This window comes from Leopardus geoffroyi, chromosome B1, assembly GCF_018350155.1.
Source record: "Leopardus geoffroyi isolate Oge1 chromosome B1, O.geoffroyi_Oge1_pat1.0, whole genome shotgun sequence".
NCBI lineage: Eukaryota > Metazoa > Chordata > Mammalia > Carnivora > Felidae > Leopardus > Leopardus geoffroyi.
Window position 1 is genome coordinate 126,514,527 of NC_059327.1, and position 25,375 is coordinate 126,539,901.

A 25,375-nucleotide genomic window follows, 5' to 3' on the forward strand; every position below is an offset into this window, starting at 1 on the left:
TACAATAGTCAGGAGGCCTGAGCAGGTCTAGGCTGGGCCAAAGCTGGGGCCTGTGGAGCATCACTCAAAACAAAGCAAGGAACAAGAGTAGGCCTGAAATGTCCAGCGCAAAAGAGTAGGTACCAAAAACTTAAAAATTGTGCTCAAAATAGAGAACTGGAGAGGGGAGTACAGAGGTTTATGAGTGAAATCCTGAATAGATCTCCCAGGCAACCTGCACTTGGTTGAGGGAGCTGTTCCCTGAGAGAGAGGGCAGCCCCAGGGCCTCCTGCTGGGAGTGGCTTCAGGCAGGTGGAGGCTGGGGCTAGGTTGCCAAAAAGGAAGTACCCAGTGACATAAGTGAGTGCTGGTCACAACTGCACTGCAGAGAGTGAGAACAAAAAGATAAAGTGGACATTCACACTCTGCTTTTCTGTAGCATAACAGAATGTCATTCTGTCTCTTAAAAGTAGGTTCTGAATTATGCATGAAACGGCTTGTCTGAAGTCAACTGTGATATGCAGTCAGGTTCCTCCCAAGCGTTTCCCCCAAAGGACCAAAAGAAGAAATGGAAATGAACTTTCTCATGTATGGAATTTAAGACAAATATTCGTGTTTGCTCACAAAGTCTAAATGCCAGATTAAAAGCGCTTTTACAGTATCACCACTCAGGATTATTCTCATTTAAAGTATGAACTTTTGAACACTGCCCGTTTCAGAACGTTCACTAAACTATTAACATAAATATCAATAGAAATGACAATGGTTACCCAGACCCATTGAAAGCTTTCACAAATCTATCTGCGGAATTAAAGTTACTTGCTAAGCTCATGATTTCTGTGCTTGTAAATTAAATAGTCATGAAATGCAAACTAGTTATCTCAAACAATTGAAAAGTCTCTCTCCAGTTTCATGAAGATTTACTTGCTTCATCAAGAAAACTGTGTATCCTAAAATTGTAAATTAACTAAATAAAAATCATGTATTCCACCCTTTTCCAGATGGTGTGTTCTGATTTTCATATTGTAAGATTTTGTGTAAACAGAGTGTTCGCCTTAAGAAATTTGGAAATCTCTGACCTCGTCCAAACTGAGGCTTAGGATCACAGAGCATCTAAACGAAAGGCAGTGTTATGACTAGAACCTGAATTTCCTGCCTTCCTCCCTGGTGCCATTTCCATTAGGACATACTTAGGCAAGTAAAACAAAGTTGATCAAACCAGTGTTGAACTTTAAAAACTTACAATAAAATGCAGTTTCAGATTTTGCCAGTGCATTTGTAATATATATTTGACAATATATTTGACAATATATTTGACAAGTAAAAGGAACCTACAATCTTATTAGTTTAATAAAAAAAAAGTTTAATTTGTAATCGTGATCTAAATATAAACTTTATGGATCAAGGCCATGTTGTCCTGTTAAGTTCATATTTTAGCCCCTAGACATAAGAGTATAGTGGAACTATATACTGCAACTGTGGAGGAAAATTGTGCCAATGTCATAAAATTCAATAGCATAAGTTTTCAATTTTATACCAAAAATATAAAAAAGTAAACAAATAAGAAATTGAGAAATTATGCGGCAAACCTATTAAATGTTTAAGGGGCAATAAAACTGCCACCAACCCATTAAATATTCTCTTGTAAGCATTAGATCAGGAGTCAATAGTACCAAAGTTCCCAAAATTAAAACAAGAAAATTCTAAAGGACAGACTTACTGAAAAATTATAAAAATGGCTCAGTTATGGATCAGAAAATAAACGTATTTAAATTCCAAACATGATACCTATCTGCACTGGTGTGCGTTATAAGCAAAATAAATGTGGCGAGAAGATGAGGGTTGAAGATAAGATGTTTTAATTCAGGATAAAATTAACAATTGGGAAAAAAACCTTCAAATTCCTTAACAGAAACCTAAGAATACAGAAGCTTAAAAATATGATGCACAGTTTATTTGCTTTGAACAAAGTTAGAAAGGGAACACATATTGTGCCCTTAATGAGGCAAAGAAAATGAAATCACTTTCAAATACAGCATGTTGCATAGAATATGAATATACTTGGTGAATCAAATAATGTTAATTTGTGACATATTTATGTAATGTTAAAGAGAACGCGTCATTTGTTCAAATATTTACTGGCAATATGAAATATTTCTCTAATATTTGTGAGTTGTTTTAATCAGGCTTGAATTTCAAAAAAGAGAATTCAACTAAGGAGGGCTTTCTTGTTAGGATGGATGTAGAATCTTGGCTTTCTAACCAGTGTTCTCAGAAGGGCACATGCTATTTAGAAATAGAACCATGTTCTACCATCAGGAGGGGGACGTCTTACTTTGATGAACTTTCCTTTGTATCCATCCAACTTACCTAAGCTCTGGAGTCAGGCTCTCTGAATTTGAACCCGGAGCTCACCACATGCTAGTGATATAAAATATTTTTATTAAAAGATTGTGTAGCTGTAATTAGGAAACCTAGCACTTATACTCACTGGTTTGGTCAGCTACTCCATTGTTGTGTCAGTTACTCTTCCAACTACTTTCAAATGAAAGTCACAACTTTCATTTGAATAATAGCATAGAAGCTATTTGAATAATAGCATAGAAGACTAAATATTCAAATGAATAGCATATTCATTTGAATAATAGCATAGAAGACTAAAAAGCACTTCAACATCTGCATAGTTTTGGGAATATGGCTAATGCCTCTTCCTTTAAGAGTTTCATGTCTGCCAACGTTTCTTTAGTGGCCTTGCCAGACAAAGGGGACAAATCAGAGAGCTGGGTCCACACAAGGTAAAGAATCATTCATAGGAAATCCTCCCCACAACAAGCTGGGGAGCAAATGGGCAACATCTTCAGGATAAATTGAACAACAGGTAAACCAACACTTGTATGGGTTTGCAGTCCAAATTCACACCACTTAGGTTATATAGGGAAATTAAGGTGGCTCTGTATTTGCAGTGTACCCAGGATGGTGTAACTGTACTACGGAGGAAGGGGAGGAGGCGGAAGAAGGCGGGGAGGGGAAGGGGAAGGGAAAAGAGAAAGGGAAGGGGAAGGGAAAGGGGAAGGGAAAGGAAGAAAGAAAGAAGGAAAGAAAGAAAGAAAGAAAGAAAGAAAGAAAGAAAGAAAGAAGTACTAGAAGTAAAGATAATAATTTCATAAAGATAAAATATTTAATTCCCCTGGAAAATTAACAGTTTTAATTTATAGGTACCACATAATATAGCCTCAATATACATAAAGCAAAATGACAGAATTAAAAGGGGAAATAAAGTAAAAATGACAGTTTTATGAGTAATTTGACAGAATAAATGAACAAAAACTGAAGATTAAGAGATTATACAACCCAATTAACAAATTTGATCTAGTAGAGATCACATATCATATGTATATCATATCACACATCATATACATATACATATATATGTATACACACACACACTGTAAGAACTTGTAGAAAATATATCTTTTTCAATGATACATGGCACATTTACAAATGTTAAGTATATCTTGGCCATAAGACAAGTCTCAACAAATTTCAATGAATTGAAATCATACAGAATAGGTTCTCAAACCATAAATTCTAGCAATTAAGCTAGAAATAAATAGCACATAGATAATTTGAATTCTACAGTGTTTGAAAATAAATCATTTAGAAGCAAATTTCTTGAAGAGTCAAAGAATAAATCAAACTAGGGAGTATCTTGAATGCCCACAGCTAATATCATACTCAACACTGAAAAGCTGAAAGCTCTTCCCTGTAAGATCAGGGTTAAGACAAGGATGCCTACTCTTACCACACTTATTCCACAAAGTATTTGAAGTCCTAATCAGAGCAATTAGGCAAAAAAATAAAAACTTCCAAATCAGAAAGGAAGAAGTAAAACTGACATGATACTATATGCCGAAAACCCTAAAGACTCCACCAAGAACCTGTTAGAGTAAGTAAATTCAGTAAAGTTGCAGGATACAAAAATCAATAAGCAAAGATCAATTGCATTTCTATATACTAACAATAAACTAGCAGAAAAAGAAATTAATTGCATTTGCAATAGCATTAAGAATAACTAGGAAAAGGAGCATCTGGGTGGCTCCCTCAGTTGAGCACCCAACTCTTGATTTTGGCTCAGGTCATGATCCCAGGGTCATGGGATCAAGCCCCATGTTGGAGGGGAGCCTGCTTAAGATTCTCTCTCCCTCCCTCTGCCCCTCTCACCCACTCACTCTCTCTCTCTCTTTCTAACAATAATAATAATAAAAAGAATAATAATAAAAAGAGTAAGTAGGAATAAATTTAACCAAAGACATGACGGATCTGTGAAAACTATAAGACATTGATAAAATAAACTGAAGATGACACAAATGGAAAGATTCTGTGCTTGTGGATTAGAAAGTGTTGTTAAAAGGTTCATACAACCCAAAGCAATCTACAGATTCAGTGCAATCCCTATCAAAATTCTGGTGAAATTTTTTACATAAATAGAACAATCCTAAAATTTGTACAGTACCACAATAGACCCCAAATAGCGAAAGCAATCTTGAAAAATAACAACAAAGCTGGGAGCATCACACTTCCTGATTTCAAATTATATCACAAAGCTATAGTAATCCAAACAATATGGCACTGGCAGAAAACAGACACATAGATCAATGGAACAGAATAGAGAGCCCAGAGGTAAACCTGTGCATATATGGCCAATCAATTTACAATAAAGGAGTCAAAAACCTACAGTGGAAAAAGAACAGGCTCTGCAATAAGTGGTATTGGGAAAACTGCACAGCTACATGGAAAAGAATGAAACTGGACTTGGACCCACTGTCTTACATGATACACAAAACTCAACTCAAAATGAATTAAAAACCTGAACATAAGACTTGAAACCACAAAACTCTTAGAAGAAAGCATATAGAATAAACTCTTCAACATCCGTCGTGGCAATGAGTTTTTGGATTAACACCAAAAGCAAAGGCAAGAAAAGCAAAGCAAGCAAGTGGAGCCACATGACACTAAAAAAATCTGCTGCACAGCAAAGAGACCATCAGCATAATGAACACACAACTCACCAAATGGAAGAAAATATTTGCAAAGCATATCTGATAAGGAGTGAAGATCCAAAATATATAAAGAACCCATAATTCAATAACAACAACAACAACAACAACAACAACAACAACAAAAATCCAATTTAATAATGGGCAGAAGATAGGGCACCTGGGTGGCTTAGTCAGTTAAGCATCTGACCTGGGCTCAGGTCATGATCTTACAGTTTGTGGGTTTGATCCCTGCAGCAGGCTCACAGTTTGGAGCCTGCTTAGGATTCTCACTCTCTCCCTCTCTCTCTCTGCCCTTCCCTGCTCATGCTTTCTCTCTCTCTCTCTCTCTCTCTCTCTCTCTCTCAAAATAAATAAACAAACATAAATAAATAAATACATATGAGCAGAGGAACAGAATAGAGACTTTTCCAAAGAAGAAATATAGATGACTGATGGATAGATGAAAAAGTGCTCAACATCACTAATCAAGTAAATGCAAATCAAAAATCACAATGGGATATTACCTCACCCTGTTAGTATGAGTTATCATCAAAAAGGCAAAATAATAACAAGGATGTGGAGAAAAGGGAACACTTGTGGATTGATGGTGGCCACCTCTATGGAAAACTTTGGAGATTCCTCCAAAAAATTAAAAAGAGAACTATGAGCTAGCAATTCTACTTCTGTGTACGAATATGGGTACAAAAACACTAACTTGAAAAGATATCTGCATCCCATGCTTATGGCAGTATTATTTACACAGTAGCAAAGGCATGGAAACAAGCTAAGGGCCCACTAATGAATGAATGGATAATAAATAGTATGTATATATATACATGTAACATATAATATATTTAATAAAATTATATATAATAAAAATATATTTTATATAATGTGTAATATATTATAAATATATATATAATAAAATATTTAGCCATCAAGGAAATCCTGCCATTTGTGACAACATGAACAGAACTTGAGGGTATTACACTAAGTGAAATAAGTCAGAAAAAGACAAATACTCTTTGAGTATATGATGTCACTTATATGTGGAATCTAAAAAACAAAAACAAAACAAAAAACCACATTTACAGGGGAAAAAAAAGGTATTTTGAATGGGAAAATCATTAAGACACTCAGATTTTGAAGACAGATATAGATAGATAAAACAAGGAAATATGGGACTTCAAATATATATGTGTGTGTGTGTGTATATATATATATATACACACACACACACATATATATTTGAAAAAAATACGAACTAAAAATTAAGGTAAATATGCATCTCCGGAAGTTAGGTCCAATCTCCAATCTGCAAGGCAGGTTAATAGGCTGGAAATTCTGGCTACAGTTGATGCAGTCTTGAGTCAGAAGGCAAACTAGATGCAGAATTCCTTCCTCTGCAGGGGACCCAGACTTTTCTTTTAAGGCCTTCAACTGATTGGGTGAGGTATTTCCACAACATGGAGGTGGCACACTCAAAGTCTGCTGATTTAACTGTTAATCACATCTAAAACATACCTTCACAACAATATCTGGACTGTTATTTGGGGCCTAGCCAAATTGCCACATAAAATTACATAACACAGTAAATGAGTGTTTTCATTCACTTGTGAGACTGGGGACCATTAGAACCTATTAGAACTTTCATTCAGTAGTTTTGTCTGCAATAGGTGACCCCTGTCATCCTAGAATACCACTCCTTCTTCTGTTAGAGCTGATTCATTTCTGTTTTATTGCAGAGACGCCTTACTTAAAAAAAAAAAAAAAAAAAGATGATTACACCATAAGAGGTGAAGACAGGAAACTGAGGAATTTCCATAACAACACGGTCTATGATCATCTTACAAAAGTAGTGAGAGAATTATTGTCTCGGCACATGAAACGATGCTCAACATCACTCATCATCAGGAAAATACAAATCAAAACCACATCGAGATACCACTTCACAGAGTGGCTAAAATGAACAAACCAGGAGACTATAGATGCTGGCGAGGATGTGGAGAAACGGGAACCCTCTTGCATTGTTGGTGGGAATGCAAACTGGTGCAGCCTCTCTGGAAAACAGTGTGGAGAGTCCTCAAAAAATTAAAAATAGAACTACCCTATGACCCAGCACTAGCACTGCTAGGAATCTCCCCAAGGGATACAGGAGTGCTGATGCATAGGGGCACTTGTATCCCAATGTTTATGGCAGCACTTTCAAAAATAGCCAAATTATGGAAAGAACCTAAATGCCCATCAACTGATGAATGGATAAAGAAGATGTGGTTTATACATACAATGGAATACTACTTGGCAATGAGAAAGAATGAAATCCTGCCATTTGCAGCAACGTGGATGGAACTGGAGAATGTTATGCTAAGTGAAATAAGTCAGTCAGAGAAAGATAGATACCATATGTTTTCACTCATCTGTGGATCTTGAGAAACTTAACAGATGGCCATGCGGGAAGGGAAGGGGGGAAAATGTTACAAACAGAGAGGGAGGGAGGCAAACCATAAGAGACTCTTAAATACAGAGAACAAACTGAGGGTTGGTGGGGGTTGGGGGAGAGGGGAAAGTGGGTGATGGGCATTGAGGAAGGCACCTGTTGGGATGAGCACTGGTGTTGTATGGAAACCAATTTGACAATAAATTATATTAATAAATTAAATAAATAAATAAATAAATAAAAGAATTATCGTCTGGGTACAGCACAGAGGTATAACTTTGTATACTAGCAAATCGTGTCTTTCCAAGTAAGATAAATCAGTTGAGCTAACAATAAAGATCCTGCTTCTGAATGGGTCATAGGAAGAAATAGGGCAATGAAAGGAGCCCCACTTCTGAATTGCCTTAGTCAATGGAGATGCACGAGTGGGAAACAGGAATCTTAACTATGAAGGAAGTCTTGGTGACTGTGCAGTAGCAATGTATGAGAACGCCACATTTATTTCTTTATATAGTCATTAATTTCTACTTCAAACCTACAGTTAGCTCCTTTGAATCAATCGCCAAATGTTAGGGGATTTAAGATCAAGAATGGGAGAGGCAGGGGGGCTGATCAACATATATATTTAACAATTCATGGGCACCAAGCGATCGGAATAGGTGCTGATGGTAGCTCAGGATCAAGGATTCGGTATACATACCTTGCTGTGCCAGTCCTCAACCCTTAGGCTGCTTTTAGTAGAAAGGTTCAGGGGGCCCACACAGGTGGGGTTAGGCTTCTGGGTAACAGAGGGCACTGGGCTGAAGGGGCAACGGGCCTTAGGGCAGTGATTATTTCCCAACCAGTATGAACTAGTCGCAATAACTTAGGAACAGGTGCCACCACTTGGAGTAGTATATGAGCTAAGCCTCACTTCAGGAGAGAACACATGGAAAATGGGAGGCACATGGCACCTCATTCTTCTGCATCTAGTACGCCTCATTAAATGAGCCTCTTTTCCTTTGTGAAATTCCCGGTGTTAAAAGAGGTCAATTTGATTGCCCACCTGAGGAAGTCAGGGAAGAGCAGAACAAGCCATTATCCTTTGCCCTTTTTTGTAGTCGACACGAAATTTCTGTAGGAGCTCATCGGTTCATTATTAGTAATTTGAAATTAGAAAGCATTACTTTTTTAAAAATTAAGTAAAACAAAGTTGTAAACCAGAAATTCAATGTGTCTCACGGCCGATCAGCAGTTTTGCATAGACACTAAATCAAATCGAGCAAACGAATGTATCTGAGGAGGCAACAGTTAGCTGCTGTTCTTGCTTCCTTCACTTTAAGCTATCAGAGAATGCAGTGATGGGAGTTTATACTGTCCAAGACTAAACTTGTTTAAAAAATAAAACTTACTAGACATCTAATTGCAAGCAAATTATTTAGTTTCTGAGTTTCAGTTTTTCCATCAGCAAAGTGGGGTTGTTAAAAATAGTGACAATCTCCTAGGTTTGCAAGAAATAAAAGGGATAATCCATACGAAATGCTTAGCACAATGCTCAGCACATAGAAAGTGATTAAAAATAGTTTTTATAGCTCTTTATGGTAAAATTGGGGTTTTGAGAATCCTGAATCAGCTTTGTTCAATCTAGCACTCAGAAATCTGTAGGAAGGAAAAGAGGAAGCCCTGTGTCAGCAGTAGAAATAATTTAAGCTTACATGGACAAAACAGTGAGAGGTAGTAGCAACTATTAGAATGAATTTTTGATTTTTCTATCTAGTAAATTTGAATTAAATCTTTACTATAAATTGCTTCTCACAACCACAATTGAAACTATTCTTTTTTTTTAAATATTATGTTTATTTATTTTGAGAGAGAGAAAGAGAAAGAGAGAGAGTGCAAGTGGGGCAGGAGACAGAATCTGAAGCAGACTCCAGGCTCTTAGCTATCAGCGCAGAGCCCGATGCGGGGCTCGAACCCACGAGTGTGAGATCATTACCTGAGCCGAAGTCAATCACTCAACCGACTGAGCCACCCAGGCACCCCGAAAATATTATTTCATGTGTAATGGATCAACAAGATTTATATCTCATTTAATTCATATATAAGTCAATTTAAAAAGAACTTTAATACCTATAACCTCTTTGAAAAATATTTAGCCCCTAAAATTGTATTTTTATAGTATAATATGCATGTTTCTTTCCCATTACATACCTACTATGTATAAAATATAATATTTTTTCTAGTTGATTTGTTGACTTATACTTTGCAAGCATTTTCTCCTAGATTATGGCTTATCTTTTTACTTTTAAAAATGTTCTCTGATAAACCTAGTTTTTATTTAATTTTAATAAAAATATATATCAATATTTTCTTTTGTGTGATATTTTAAACCACTCATGGTTTACCTTAGAGTAATAAAAAAAACTCTTCCTATATTTTATACTAGTGTTTTTGAAGGTGTACTTTTCACATTTACATCTTTATACACTTGAAATAAATTTTTGTGTATGAAATACAAATCTAATTTTCCCCCTATATAGGCAACCAATAATAGCAGTGCAATGTACTGAAAAGATGATTTTCTCCAGCTGATCAGCAAAGCCACTTTGATATAGATCAAATTTTCATGTGTTCTTGGACTTGAATCTGGACCTTCTGTTTGTTTCCATTGATCTGTTGTGTACCCTTGTGTCAATACTTCCATTTTAGAACATCCTGGTTATACAAAAAGATTTACTGCAAGGAGAATTAAATGATTAAATCCTGTAGGGCATTAACAACTTAACTGTAAAAAAAAATCTAACTCATGTCATATTTCAGGAACCATTTATTCTGTAAAATCAGTAAGCTACGTTACTGTGTGGTTATAGTGTTTAACATTTACTTCCCATGGGTGAAAACTCTGGTCATGTAACAGTATCTATTGAACTCAATACCTATACGGGCAGTGAATGAATGAATGATCAACCATCATTGGATGTAGAATTTCTGGCATGTTTGTTCACAACAACTTCATTACTCAAGTGAACTTTACGTTTGTAGTTCTTGTGGCAAAGGTGTGCAAGCTTATCCAAAGTTCAGAGCTTCTAGGAATGAATGCCCTCAAAGGCATTAATCCTTTTGTCCTGGTATTTCACTTCTGCACTGAGCTTCAAGGAATTCTTCATATGTTTGTGTGTGTGTGTGTGTGTGTGAGAGAGAGAGAGAGAGAGAGAGAAACAGAGACAGAAACAGAGACAGACACAGAGAGTGTGTGAACAGGTGTGCTAAGGGGTGAGGGTGAGGGTAAGGTTAAGTTGCATTTATCATTCTCAAATTTTTTTCCTATTCAAGTTTTTCAAAATATGCACATAGACCTAAGTGTTTGTGTTGAGACACTCAGTGCTGGTTGTCAGCAACAGAGCTCTTACTGCAGGAGGCAGACTTCTCCAATAAGGAGAAGAAAGGAAATGAAAGGCTGTAATAGAACCTAGCCCTAAGGCAAGTTCAGGCAGCTGTGAAGGATCTTTTAAAAATTTTTATGGCAAATTGGCATCTCATTTTGAATTTATGGGAAATTGATTATTCAAAAGTCAGTTGGGAAAGAAGCAGCAGGAAATGAGTCTTATTCTATGGGAATTTAGTTGTAGAGGGGAGAATAGGGTGTGTGCAGTCTCATTTACAATGAGAGCCCTAAATATATCATGATGATTACTAGTAAGAGTCCCAAAGCAATTTCTGCCAAGGCTCAAAGGGAGAGGAAAGTAGATTCGGATAAAAACCACAAGCACCAAGGGCACACCCAGTCCCTAAGTTAAATTAAATTCTGTTGGAATTAAAAGATATGTTTGAAAATGTGTGTGCTCTCAGATACTATTTATAAATTTACTTTTATTAAGCAGTTTATAATTTCCTTTTATGAAAACTATAAAATTTCAGGCTAACAAAAATCTTAAAAAAATCTTTAAAGAAAACTTTAGATAAAATTAGATAAAATAATTTTAGATAAAATAAAGATAAAATTTTAGAGATTGACTATCTGCTCCTGATTAATTCAGAACCTGATTCAATGTCTGGAAATACATGTTCTGAGCAAGTGTTTGTTGAATCGACAAGGTCCAATGTGTAATCTGGTATGAAACCTAAAACATAAGATGTAAAGCGATGCTAAGATATTCTGGGTTGTGAGAGCCCCAGTTCCAGGGTCCTCCCAAACTTAGGACGTGGGGCACCCCTCTGCCAAAGCCCTAGTTTTCAGTGGTTGATGAGTATCTCTAATAATGTCTACTTTGTTCGTAGTGAGGCTGTGAATGGATAGAGACTCTGTAAAAGGAACTACAATAACAATATAACGTCAGTCTCTGGGAAGGCTACATTAAATCGTTTTAACTGTACATCCGGAAAGCCTGGTGTGAACTCTCATTCAGTGGCATGGATTTCACAGTTCATGCCTTCGTTTCAAGCTTTCAAGGACTATCTGCTGGGAAGCTGCTAGATATCAGGGAGTAGCATAGCCATTAGCCAGGGACATTCATTCATTCAACAAATATTTATTAAATATTTACTATGTGAGTGAACAAGGCAATGCCCTGTCTATACAGAGCTTACATTCAGAGTGTGGAGCCAGCAAATAAAACATCACAGAAATAAATATGTCACAAATGGAATTGTGCAAAACGCTGTGAAGAAGAAGAATGGTGGGTCAAATTGAGTCTGGACACCCAGAGTAAGTCGCTTAAGTGTTAGTGGAAGGTTAGAACTTGTTTTTGAAAATGAATTGAAATTATTAAAAGCCAGGTAAGATCTTATACAATATGACTGCAAAGCAAAGGCAAAGTTCTAAAATCATGAAAACATGACTACATGAACATACAGGATTGTTGTTTTAGAGGATAAGTTTTCCAAAAGGCAAACCTGAGAGAGAACCATGTTTTCGCTCAAAACCATTCAATGGGGAACCTGGGTGGCTCAGTCGGTTGAGTGTCTGACTCTTGATTTCAGCTCAGGTCATGATCCCAGGGTCATGGGATCAAGCCCCATGTCAGGCTCCACGGTGAGCATGAAGCCTACTTAGGAATCTCCCTCTCTCCCTCTGCCTCAGTCCCCCACTTATTCTCTGTCTCTTTCTAAAATTAAAACAAAACAACAACCAAAACATTCATTCAGTGGTCTCTCTTAGCCCTCAGATAATGTCCAATTGTTTTTGATGTAACCTACAGCGTCCTTCACCATCTAGATCTGCACCCTGCTTCCCCCCATGGCCCCCTCTGCCATCTCCATCATACCCTCCCACTCACACCCTTCTCTCTGTTAGCTCCTTCTTCTTCCAGTTACCAGTTTAGCCATGGCCACCCTTGAAGTCTTCTCAGATACTGAGTCTGGGTCCAGTGCCCTGCCCTGTGTGCTTGTGGTTTCTTTTATGTTCCCTCTACGAGCACTTACTGTGGGCATCAACTGCTTGTTTAATTGCTTGCGAACGTGTGATGTCTTCAGAACGTGACTTCTAGGAAGGCAGGGTTCAGGGTTATGTATGCATACATGGGGCTATAAATGCATATGTGGCTCAGCTAGACAGAATGGTGGTGGGAAGGAGGAGGAAGCAAGGCTGTGCTCCTTGGCACAGATGCTAGAGATACCTGCCCATTGGGCTGACCTGGGTATTAAAGATGAGTGAGAATCACACCAGACCTGTGCTTCTAGAGTCACCATGCCCGGGTTTGACTCCCAGGCTCTTTGTGCCACATGGCCAACCCAGGGCAGCTCTTGTCATGCATCAAGGCCATGGGGTGGGGGGGGAGGGGCAGGTAAGCAAGAACTGGACTTAAAACTCGTCCCACTGCTCATCAAACCTTATGCCTGGCATAGGGCTCTTCCTGCTCTGAAGAAGAGGCACCACTTTCTTGACAAAGATGAAATCTATACTCTAAGAGGCCCTGGTGGCCGAGCTCCCCTGGGGGCTATATGCGCTCAGAGGGGCAGGTATCTTTTTATAACTCCTTTGCCCAGTGGGGCCCATTTCTGTAATTTGTCTACCCTTAGTGCCTTTTCCGGATTTGATACAAGGGCCAGATACAGGCTACCTTGCCGGGCTGAGATCTTGGGCACATTACCAATCTCTCAATAAACATCAGCTTTATCAGTATCTACACCTCATGGGGCTCCTCGGAAGCCTGTGTCAGATAATCCGCATAAGACACTTAAGCACAGAGAAAGTGTTCAAAACTGGTAGCAGTGTTAAGTGTTTAAAACATTCGGGATCTTCTGCCACCATTTTGTCTTAAAAAACAACAACAACAAAATCTCTTCAGGAAATGTGCCCTTTCCTCAAACCGGGTAGGAGGTGCCAGAAGCTCCAGAGATGCCTTCTAATTTGCCTATTCTGCTTACATTTCTTGTTAAATCTCTCTTTGTGTATTATTCCCTTCTAGGCTCACTTGTAAAACTGCAGGGTGCTGATTTCCTTACACATAATATAATTCTCACAATGGATATTTAAAATTTATGGCCAAATCTCCCACATGAAGGTGGTCTGGCAGCCATAATTTTTTCCTTCTGTACATAAATGACTATTAACTTGTTGGCGTTTTGCAGACAGGTTTTGACGAACTATGATATTTTGCTTAAAATCATTCCAAGAATAATGTCAGACTTCGTAATTGCCTTACCCATGACCACCAGCCAGCAGAATTCACCTCCACTGCACAGCTTATATTAAAAGGAATCAAACTACAGCCACAGACAGAACTGTGAATTCGAGAACCCAGGACAGACAGCAACTTGACTCTAAGGTTTTGGGAATGTATTCAAAAGGGGCAAAGCTCAGACTATAAATATCTGTAAGTTGATTTCTACAAGCAAAGAAATATGCTGTGAGAATGGCTTTCGTGGCCTCTTTCAGATCAAAAACCTTGGCAGATGGTTTAACGTGAAAACAAAGCAATAATCAAAATTCAGTCACAGTGGCGATAAAAGTATTTCAGTTTGTAGTTGGGTGCTGTTTAGAACAAATGTTCCCAGATACCAGACAACGTTAAAATGTTCATTTGTTCGGAGTGGGATCAGACAAATGTATATATGTAACATTTACATATATAAAAACAAATGCATATATTTATGTCAGAGCTACATTGGCAACCATCTTTACTCAGGAAAAATGGTCAGTTATTTTGAGATTGTGTCCTTTCAACTTCTTTGATGTTAAATTGTTCTTTCTTTATGTAATGATTTCCATAGCAAATGATAGTTGTCAATCTGTGGAAAGTTTAAAAATTGGCAGCCTCTAAATTTTGCTTTTTTTGGAAATGTTAATGCTACAGAAAATCCAAAAGCCTCAGAACCAAAAGACTGACTGTATTTTCTATTTTCTAGACCACTGGTTTGCTCTCATATAGACTAAGCTAACTTACCCTCCATCAAAGAATTGCAGGGGTAGGGGTGGGAGGGTGGTGCTGAAACCTTCTACAAATTCTCAGACACAACCTCAAGGCAAACAGGTTTGCGTGGAGAGCCCACCATGTAGAAATCCACTGAGGAGGGATTATGAGATTTTCATGTTTCTTGAATGGAAAATAAAGAGGGAAAATAATTTAGGGGTGCCTGGGTGGCTCAGTCGGCTAAGCGTTCAACTTCGGCTCGGGTCATGATCTCACTGTTCATGGATTTGAGCCCCACATTGGGTTCTGTGCTGACAGCTCAGAGCCTGGAGCCTGTTTCAGATTCTGTGTCTCCCTCTCTCTCTGTCCCTCCCCTGCTCGCGCTCTGTCTCTCTCTCTCAAAAATAAACATTAAAAAAATAAATTTAAAAAAATTTTAGAAAGAGGAAAAGGAATTTTTAAAAAATCAAGCTCACCTATGCAATATATAGTTCCATTAGGACCTTCGCTCAAAACCTGACACTTTTACATTATTTTGTACCATTACCAACAAACGAACTTTCTCACATGTATTCAACAGGGAACAGCTCTATGCCTCACAACCCTGGATAAAATTGCTTTTCCTAGAGGGGCCTTTCTGTCCTCAACTGTAAGACAAGGTTTGGACTCAATTGCTAAAGTCCCTCCCAACAGTAATATTACACACTCACTTGCTACTTCAGCTGTCAAATACTACTCCACTCCCCGGAATAGCTTGCTTGATGGGAAGGTTTGAATGGAGGTGAGGGAACAGCAAGGGTTATTAACAATTGCAAAAAGTGCCGTATGTGGCCAGTTTAAAGATCTACGTTCATGTATCACTGTGTCCTTTTTCTTGCTTCTTAACATTCTTACTTAATCCTATTCTCCTACTAAGAACCCACTGTCTCTCTTCATTATTCCATCAGGGACGTGTCACCAGAGCGTTTGCTGGGCCAGCAGGTGATGAAGAGGAGGGACAGGGCTGCTGTGCTCAAGAGTAAGTCTGTGTCTGTGAAAAGAGGATGGGGCCACTCAGCTCCGGTACCTTAGAGCCAACCAGAAGGGCCACACTGGGAAATCTTTGAGACAAGACAGAATTCTGACTTTTTGAGTGTATAATGTCTAGAATGTTTTAAATAAATGTTTTATGTTTATTTTTGAGAGAGAGAGAAAGAGAGTGGGAGAAGGAAGAGAGAGGGAGACAGAGGATCTGAAGCAGGCTGTGTGCTGACAGCCGCGAACCTGATGTGGGACTCAAACTCACAAACCATGAGATCGTGACCTGAGCTTAAGTCACATGCTCAGGCGCCCCTAGAATTTTTATAGTTGGCAACACTTGAAATTTTGACAACTTGATGACCATACAACTATTCCAGCTGACAGGCAGGCCGCTGGATAAAAGTTCTGATAGTCAAGATTCTGTCACATAGCTCTGACTTATTTCAGGGTCCCCAAACACATTTTTCTTTTTGTCATGTTCTTGGAATCAGCAGCTGAGTCCAACACTCTTGATTTCAAGATGAGGGCATAAGAACACAGGCTTTGAAGAAAGACATCTTTTTTTTTTTTTAATTTTTTTTTTTCAACGTTTATTTATTTTTGGGACAGAGAGAGACAGAGTATGAACGGGGGAGGGGCAGAGAGAGAGGGAGACACAGAATCGGAAACAGGCTCCAGGCTCTGAGCCATCAACCCAGAGCCTGACGCGGGGCTCGAACTCACGGACCGCGAGATCGTGACCTGGCTGAAGTCGGACGCTTAACCGACTGTGCCACCCAGGCGCCCCAAGAAAGACAGATCTTGATACAAGTTCTGATTCCGTCACTTGCTACCTTGTAAAAGTTACTTAACTATTTTGTACCTCAGTTCCCCTAGCTTTAAAATAAAGTCACTAGTTCCTACCTTCCAGTTGTTAAAGGGTTGGTTCCCCTCTTTCCCCCTATTCCTTCCAGGTGGAGGGTATCTTTGGGCACATCTTTGTGTTCCACCAGTGTCTCTTTCTCTGCAGGCCACTCTCCTGGATTCTGCAGAAACTTCAAGGTCTGACTTCTGTCTAACTCTCTGATGCTCCCCTTCCAGACCAGTTCAGTGTGAAGGGACCTCTCTGCCTTACCCTCTGTAAGCATTTGTTTTTGCTTTCAACAGGAATCTTTTTTCTTTTCTCTTTCCTTCCTTCCCTCCTTTTCTTTCTTTCTTTCTTTCTTTCTTTCTTTCTTTCTTTCTTATCACCTTTCTTTTTCTTTCTTTCTTTCAACTTCTTTTTCTTTCTTCTCTTTCTTTCTCTCTCTCTCCCCCTCTCTCTTTCTCTCTTGTTCCTTATCTCATTCTGGATTTCAGAGAATGTATTAAAAATGATCAACTCCCATTTTCCAATTCTAACCTCAACTAGAAAGAGTGAAATTTTTTTGAAAAGAGACCATGCTCAGAAATTATACAGGGTTCAAATTTTGATCCGTTTTAAGCATCATGCCATAGATGGAGCTATAGAGTCCCCCTGCAGGATACAAAACTTACACACAGGAGAAGTCAATCTTGGAAAAAAGGTGTATTTTGGGGGCACCTGGGTGGCTCAGTTGGTTAAGCGTCTGACTCTTTTTTTTTTTTTTTTTAATTTTTTTTTTCAACGTTTATTTATTTTTGGGACAGAGAGAGACAGAGCATGAACGGGGGAGGGGCAGAGAGAGAGGGAGACACAGAATCGGAAACAGGCTCCAGGCTCTGAGCCATCAGCCCAGAGCCCGACGCGGGGCTCGAACTCACGGACTGCGAGATCGTGACCTGGCTGAAGCCGGACGCTTAACTGACTGCGCCACCCAGGCGCCCCAAGCGTCTGACTCTTGATCTCAGTTCAGGTCTTGATCTTAGGGTTGTGAGTTCAAGCCCCATGTTGGACCCTGCTTTGGGTGTGAAGCCTACCTTGAAAAAAAAACAGGAAGAAAGGTATGTTTTCAATGATGGCTTTTTTAATACCAACATGGAACGATTTAAAAAAAAAAAAAAATTTTTTTTAACGATTATTTATTTTTGAGACAGAGAGAGACAGAGCATGAACAGGGGAGGGGCAGAGAAAGAGGGAGACACAGAATCTGAAGCAGGCTCCAGGCTCCGAGCCATCAGCCCAGAGCCCGACGTGGGTCTCGAACTCACGGACCGCGAGATCGTGACCTGAGCTGAAGTCGGACGCCCAACCGACTGAGCCACCCAGGCGCCCCTAACATGGAACGATTTTAATAGCCACAACCAGGAACCTCTTTTTCTTCTACCCTGATGGTCAAATAACAACAATAACATCAATAATAATAGCTAGAATGTATTGTCACGGCTGCTTCCTCTTGTACCCCAAAACATGGACCTAGTTCTGAATTGCTAATAAGATCTTGCTCTAATTTTGCTCTGGGCTGTGTCCAAACTTGATGGTGAAATGCAGTAGATACACCAAGGTACGAGGAAGCCCCAGGAGTGTTTTTTGTCAAAGCCTTGCTTCAGTGATAAAGCTTGCCCTCTAAGGAGATAAGTAATGCCCTCCTGCAACAATCCATTTCAATATCTGTCCAGTACAGGTTTCTCTGGAGATTTATTTGCGCTAAGTTCCCATGATGTCACATAGAGGCAGTGATCTGGAAACAGAGAGAAGTGTTTGGGGGATTATTTCGATGACTAATTGGTCAGGGCCAGTGGGAATAGAGGACACAAAAGCAGTGAGCCTTTCTTATTTGGGATAAATGATCGGCTGTTAATTATTCATATGGCTTCTGCAGCCATCAGAACCGGCCATACACGCACACGATGTGCCCTGAGTCCAGAAGGAACAAATACTGTCATGAGAATAAAACGTTCTTGTGTGTGCTTAGAGGGAACTGTCTGTAAAACTTTGAAAACTTGGTTATGTGACCAGAAAAAAAGTTTGAAGAACAAAGTGAATGTTGTCGTGCTGGACTGTAACTTAAGAAGACAAGCAAAGGGCTGGATGGAGGAGGGCAGCCAAGGAAGTCATTTTATTGATGCTACTAGACTAGGTCTGAGGGCTCTCGCCACACCTTCAGTTCACACCCCCCACTACCAGCAACGAACTCCCCAACACCAGGACAAAGTCTTTGAATCCCTACACCCTTTTTTTCTTAACTTTTAAAAACTTTAAAAAGTTTATTTATTTATTTTGAAAGAAGGAGAGCACCAGTGGGAAAGGGCAGAGAGAGAGAGAGAGAGAGAGAGAATCCCAAGAAGATTTAGTGTGGAACCTGATGTAGGACTGAAACTCACAAACCATGAGATCATGACCTGAGCTGAAACCAACAATCAGACACTTAACTGTCTGAGCCACGCACATTTGACACACACACATTCCACCATAGGTTTTAGAGACTCCCTGTTACTTCTAAACTTTCCTTGTGTTATTTTTCCAGGACAAAAAGGTTTGGGGTGGGCTTTAAAATATGATTTCCCCAAAGTTTTGCAGGTCTCTAGAATAGTGGTCAGAATCACTTTAAGTCAATCAGTGAAACAAATAAAATACAAGAGTCTCAGATTTAAAGTTTCAAGTGAAACGTCACACTTTTTTTTCAGGGGCTTATTATAGGAAGGAGGCAGGGGTTATTCCGGTCACCTGTGGCTGTAGATACCTCTACTTAACCTGTGCCTTCAGCAACAACGTCTGGTCATTTCACCTACTGCCCATTCTGGCCCTTGAGAATTCTTCTTGAGAGAAGCCTCTCCTAGTGCCTCATAGCTGATTCGAGGATAGGGTTGTGAAGGGCTTATCTCATAGTATGGCTGGTCCTGTGAGAATGAGCTTCCTCTGGGCCCAGAAACTATAAGAAAGAAACAAGGAAAGGAAAATTGGAGACTACTCAATTTTGTCTTACGGAAATTAGAGGAGTCCAGTGGTGAAATTTCATCAAGATGAGAACTATATAATTTCCCTTATAAGCCGAAAATAGAGTGTTAAGGAAGCCCTGCCCTGTGGGCAAATCACAGTAAAAGTCAAAGGTGGTTAGTAACGCTACTGACACACTCAAGCCTTCCTTCCTTCATTCACACATGGCAATGTAGTCCAGTTTTCGGAGACCTGCCTCTGGAGTGGGGATTGAGAGAGAGGCGGGGGGGGGGGGGGGGAGAGAATTATATACACCAACCTGAAGGACTTGTTAATATTTGTCATTAAAGTAAAAGCCAAAGTCCTTCAAAAGACCTACCAGGACCTCTGGGGCCTGGCCTATCCCCTCCTTTCATGCTCCCTACTTTCTCTCTCTCACTTACTCCAGCCACACTCTTGGCTATTCTTTGAACGTGCCAGGCTTTTCCTTTCCCTGGAACAGCCTTCTCCTGAATATCCACCTGGCTCCTTCGCCCCAGCCCTTCCTGTCTGGGTTTCACCCCCACCTACATTCCCTTTTCCTCACCCTCTGTATTGCACTCCACTTTCCATCTGGTAGTCTCTATATTCAATTCCTACCTTATTCGTTGTGTCTCTCTGACTACAATGTAAGCTTTCCGAGGGTAGAGACTTGCGCTAAATCTCCGGTGACTGAAATGGTGCATAGTAAATTCTAGGCACTCCAGTACATATTTACTTAGTAAATAAATGTATGAAAGAGTGGATGGGGCCCCAACATATGTGGACCATGTTCATTCAACACCCCTGCAGAAATGTCTTCTGGGATGAGGTTTGATATTTTATTTTACTTTATTTTATTTTATTTTATTTTATTTTATTTTATTTTATCTTAATTTTATTTTATTTTTAAAGTTTTTTTATTTTGAGAGAGAGAGAGCATGAGTGGGCAAGATTCAGAGAGAGAGGGAAAGAGAGAGAGAACCTCAGGCAACCTCGGTGCTGACAGCTGGCTCAGGGCTCTATCTCACAAACTGTGGGATCATGACCTGAGTTGAAAACAAGAGTCAGATGCTTAACCAACTGAGCCACCCAGGAGTCCTGAGATTTGATGTTTTAGGAAGAACTTATATAAAACATGACTTTATACAAATGATGGTCTTTCCCACCTGTTCAGAGTTTAAAAACATGGGCCATTTTGTTAGCCAAGGTCTTTCACACAAGCATCAACACAATAAATTCCTTCAAGAATCCAGGGCCAGGAGGCTCTTCCACAGTGACACTTATTTGCATCTTTTAAAACTTACATGCAGACCCCACAGCCCCTTTCTCTTAGCTTCCAGGAAAATAACTTGATATCATTGTTGTTACATAGGAAGACTGTGTGTGTACGTGCGTGCACACGCGCAGGAGGCTGTTCTAATTAAAATGATCTGCTTTCACGGTCCATGAGTTCGAGCCCCGCGTTGGGCTCTGTGCTGACAGCTCAGAGCCTGGAGCCTGCTTCAGATTCTGGGCCTCCCTCTCGTTCTGTCCGCCCCCCACCCCCCACTCTCTCAAAAAGTAAGTAAACATAAGTTTTTTTTTTTAAAGTGTCATCAGTAGGGGTGCCTGGGTGGCCCAGTCGGTTGAGCGTCCGGCTTCAGCTCAGGCCATGATCTCTTGGTTTGTGAGTTTGAGCCCCGCATCAGGCTCTGTGCTGACAGCTCAGAGCCTGGAGCCTGCTTCAGATTCTGTGTCTCCCTCTCTGCCCCTCCCCCCTCATGCTCTGGCTCTCTCAAATAAATAAATGTTTTTAAAAAGTTAAAAATAAAATAAAATAATCTGCTTACAAGTAAACTTTTCCATTTTTTTTTCAACGTTTTTATTTATTTTTGGGACAGAGAGAGACAGAGCATGAATGGGGGAGTGGCAGAGAGAGAGGGAGACACAGAATCGGAAACAGGCTCCAGGCTCCGAGCCATCAGCCCAGAGCCTGACGCGGGGCTCAAACTCACGGACCGCGAGATCGTGACCTGGCTGAAGTCGGACGCCCAACCGACTGCGCCACCCAGGTGCCCCAACTTTTCCATTTTCACTTGCTAATTCTATTTTCTACTGACACAAGCGTGTGTATGTATTTTCTAACTCCTTATTATGTTGCATGGAGTTAGAAGTGATGTTATTTTACTGTCTCCTGGGAGTCCTCCTGGTCCTTAAAATTGCTTCTGAGTCCTCCGAAATGTATGGAACTCTAAAGGAGTTCAAATACCATTGTACTAGAATAAACCAAAAGGAGAGTCGTCTCCCAGAACACTGGGGGAGGGGGGCAAGGGGAGATGGGAAGCTGAAGGCGAAGGATGACCCTGATAGGAGAGGGGGGATACTGTGCCACACTGCCTCCAAACCAACCCAAAGGTATCCTGGAATCTCCATTAGTCTGTTGAGAGCAGCATTCACGTTGGCCTCTATCCAAGCAGGTTTAGTGGGAAAAGTATTAACGCCTGCAAGGTGGTCCCACAGCAAAGTCCCTGAGGATAGAGGTTCCAGTATAGCCAGGGAAAAGCTATAGGAATAGGCCGATTCCAACACCAAGGTGTCTGTTAAGTGAAAAGGCATCATATCATATACCAAACTGCAGAGTTAGTATGGCAGCGGGCAGAGAAATGTGGAAACCTGTATGGCCCACCGATGGACACAAAATGAGCCAGCAGGACTGTCCTCGGAGAACGTAATCTACATACCAGAACAGGCATGGGTTTGTTTGGGTCTAAGCCATGGCAACAAATTTTAGCTTTGCAGCTCTCAGAACAGCTGTACCGAGGGGCCTTGGGCAAGGCCGGGCCATGGGTTCCTGGACTCCCTACTCTGGGCTCTGTTGTATTATATCTTCAAACAACACCTAAGTGTTAAACCTTCAGTTCATTTGCACAGCGCAGCTAAGAAAACAAAGCAACTCCCAGACCTCCCTGTGTGGCTGCAGACAACCTTTCCCCTTACCTTCCCCCTCCCAGACTGAAGTAGTTTTCAATAGTTTGAAACGGTGGGTGGGGGTGGGGAACAAACAAACTTGCTCCTTACTTTCAGAGTGGGAAGCATTGAAGGAATGAATTGTGATTAAACACAAAAACAAAAACCAAACTATTGTTTAGGAGAGGCCGAAGTCATTGCAGGGGGTGTGAATGGATGTATATCCATCAGCACAGACCTACAATCCCCACAGGTGGTTTCATGTCAGACTGGAAGAAATTTAGGCGGCCTTCCAGTTAAATGATTTACAAATCTCGCTCTTGAAAACCCGAGGAATCCAGAGTCTCTCTGATGGTTTTGCAAATTAGAAGTATTTCTGCTAAAAAATTAAGTTCAAGTGCCCAGTGCTCGCCTCTTGCCTGTTTTATGTGTGAGGTTCTGAAGATGTTTCAAAAGAGAGTTACCAAAACAAATAAAGTGTACAAACCACTGATCCAGTTAATTTTTATAGAGAAGGAAGGTCTGGTTAGGATTGGTTAAGTGCCATTTCCAGGGTCAGAGAAATAATTAGTAATCAACCTGGCTAAACACCCAAATCCCTTACTCCTGACTCAGGGAAGCAAATCTCCAACTTACTCCCGCCACACACCCGCCACCCCACGTTGGAGTTTATTTTGAAAGTTCAGGAAAATTAACACTCCTAATCTGGAATGATGGGGAAAAAAACATGAACTTACCATCTGAGATTTACTCACTCCGTTTGTAAGCGTGCCCAGCCAGTGCCGGCATTCGGTGCTCCCGCTCAGGCACCAGCCACATCTGTGTGGGACACTGTGTCTGCTCAGCTTTCCACGAGCGCCAGACCAATCCTGGGGAGGAAGAAGGATGAAAGAAATCAGCAAAACTCCCCACGTAGATATATTTTCATGCATCTAATTTTCAGAAACTGAAGCATGAGTCTCTGATTTCAGACCCAAGAAGAAGTGAGAAAAATGTTGGTTTCTACCAGTAGTCTCTGAAGCCTCACCACCCCTCCTCCAAAGTATGTTGGTCTGGGGACCAACGGCGTCAGTGGCATCCGCCGGAAGCTTATCAAAACTGCACGTTCATCGGCTCCATTTCAGTCCTACCAAATCATAATCTCAAGATCCTCAGGTCACTTGCAGATTAAGGTCAGAAGCACTGATCTAGAACCAGAACAGATGCTTCCCCCAAGGTGGTCTCCAGACCAGCAGGATCAGCTTCACCTAGGAACTTGGCCGAAATGCAGATTTTTTGCCCTGCTCCAGACCAACTAAATCGGAAACTGTGGGTCTGGGCTCAACAATCTAGTTTCAACAGCCCTCCAGAAGATTCTGATGCTCAGTAAAGTTTGAAAACCAACGGGCTAAAATGCGAAGACAAGCACAACTCAGGACATTTACTCTAAAAAAAAAAGAGAAAGGGTAAACCAGTATTTCCCAAATTGTATTCTGTAGAATAAGGTTTAAAGAATAGATTTTCTTTAAATAAAAGGGTCAGACATATTTAGGAAGTACATAGTTAAAACTTAATTATTTTTATTTTTCATGGCAAGACTACTCAGCTTAAATGTGCATCGCAAATTTCTGAGACAGTTCACAGAGATTCTCAAATTTATTTTGGACGGCTGAAAATTTAAGCTAATCACTCATTCACATGTTGATAATAGGTCTCATTTTCTGAACCAAGGATTAACAATTTGAATCCGTTTTTTGAGTAATATTTCTTACTGTCTCCTAGAGGAGAGGCTGGATAGGCTGTTTGTAGGGCTGGATGTTCGCACACACAATCTCATTTAAGCATTGTGACAATTCTCTAAGACATTGGAGAACTATCCTAGAGGGTGAAAGGGCACACTGATGAAAAAACAACAACACAGGCTCCAACAAGTTCTGTCGCTTCTCTAAGATTAGAAGGTTCTTAAGTGAGGGAACACCAGTCAAAGAAGTTGGTCTACTGGTCAATTGCCCTAGGTGCTGCCAATCCACGAGAAGCTCTAAAACGTTGTAGGAAACATTATGAGAGAAAGTGATAATTTACTAGGGCAATTCTTGAGGACAGGACTTCATGGGGATTGTTGGGATACTTTGCTACCCAGCTTAGAGTCAGGGATGGAGACTCCTAAGGGAGATTCTGGAGTAACACCAGCTGACTCCAGGCTCAGGACTTCTTTGCTGAGTGGGATGGATGAGTATGAGCGAGAGCTAAATGGGTCAGAGCATTTAAATGGGTCTGCTTCCAGGGATTCTATACCTCTTCCTTTCCTGCCAAAATGCTCAGCCTTCCCTCTGCATTAAATGTTGAATAAAAATAACAAAAAATGGGAAGCCTGGGTATCTCAGTTGGTCAAGTATCCAACTCTGGATATTGGCTCAGGTCATGATCTCATGGTTCCTGAGTTTGAGCCCCGCATCCGGTTCTGTGCTGACAACCAGCCAGGAGCTTGCTTGGGATTCTCTCTCCCCCTCTTTCTCTGCCCCTTCCCTGCTCTCTCTCTCTCTCTTTCCCCTCACCCCTCTGTCTCTCAAAATAAATAAATAAACTAAAAAAAATGCAACACCACTGATTTGGAGGTGACCCAAATGACTAGCCTGCCTATATAAACTTATTGCAAGTTCAACCTGAGGGTATTGATATTGACACTCACATAAGTCTGTCAATGCCAATGCCTGTGCACCACCTAAGCAGTCTTCTGTCTTTAAGCACTTGACATGTATACTTTGCTCAGGTCGGTCTTGAGATGAACTGAACTCACACAGCTCCCGTT

General features: G+C 40.4%; 1 long non-coding RNA gene across 1 annotated transcript; it reads right to left on the minus strand.

Moving 5' to 3' along the window:
* Positions 1 to 19,339: 19,339 nt before the first annotated feature.
* On the minus strand, positions 19,340 to 24,975 carry LOC123595157. Its single transcript, XR_006711065.1, has 2 exons — positions 23,325 to 24,975; positions 19,340 to 19,615 (listed from the first exon to the last, which is right to left on the minus strand). It is a non-coding gene; the product is annotated as an uncharacterized LOC123595157 (long non-coding RNA).
* Positions 24,976 to 25,375: the final 400 nt, after the last annotated feature.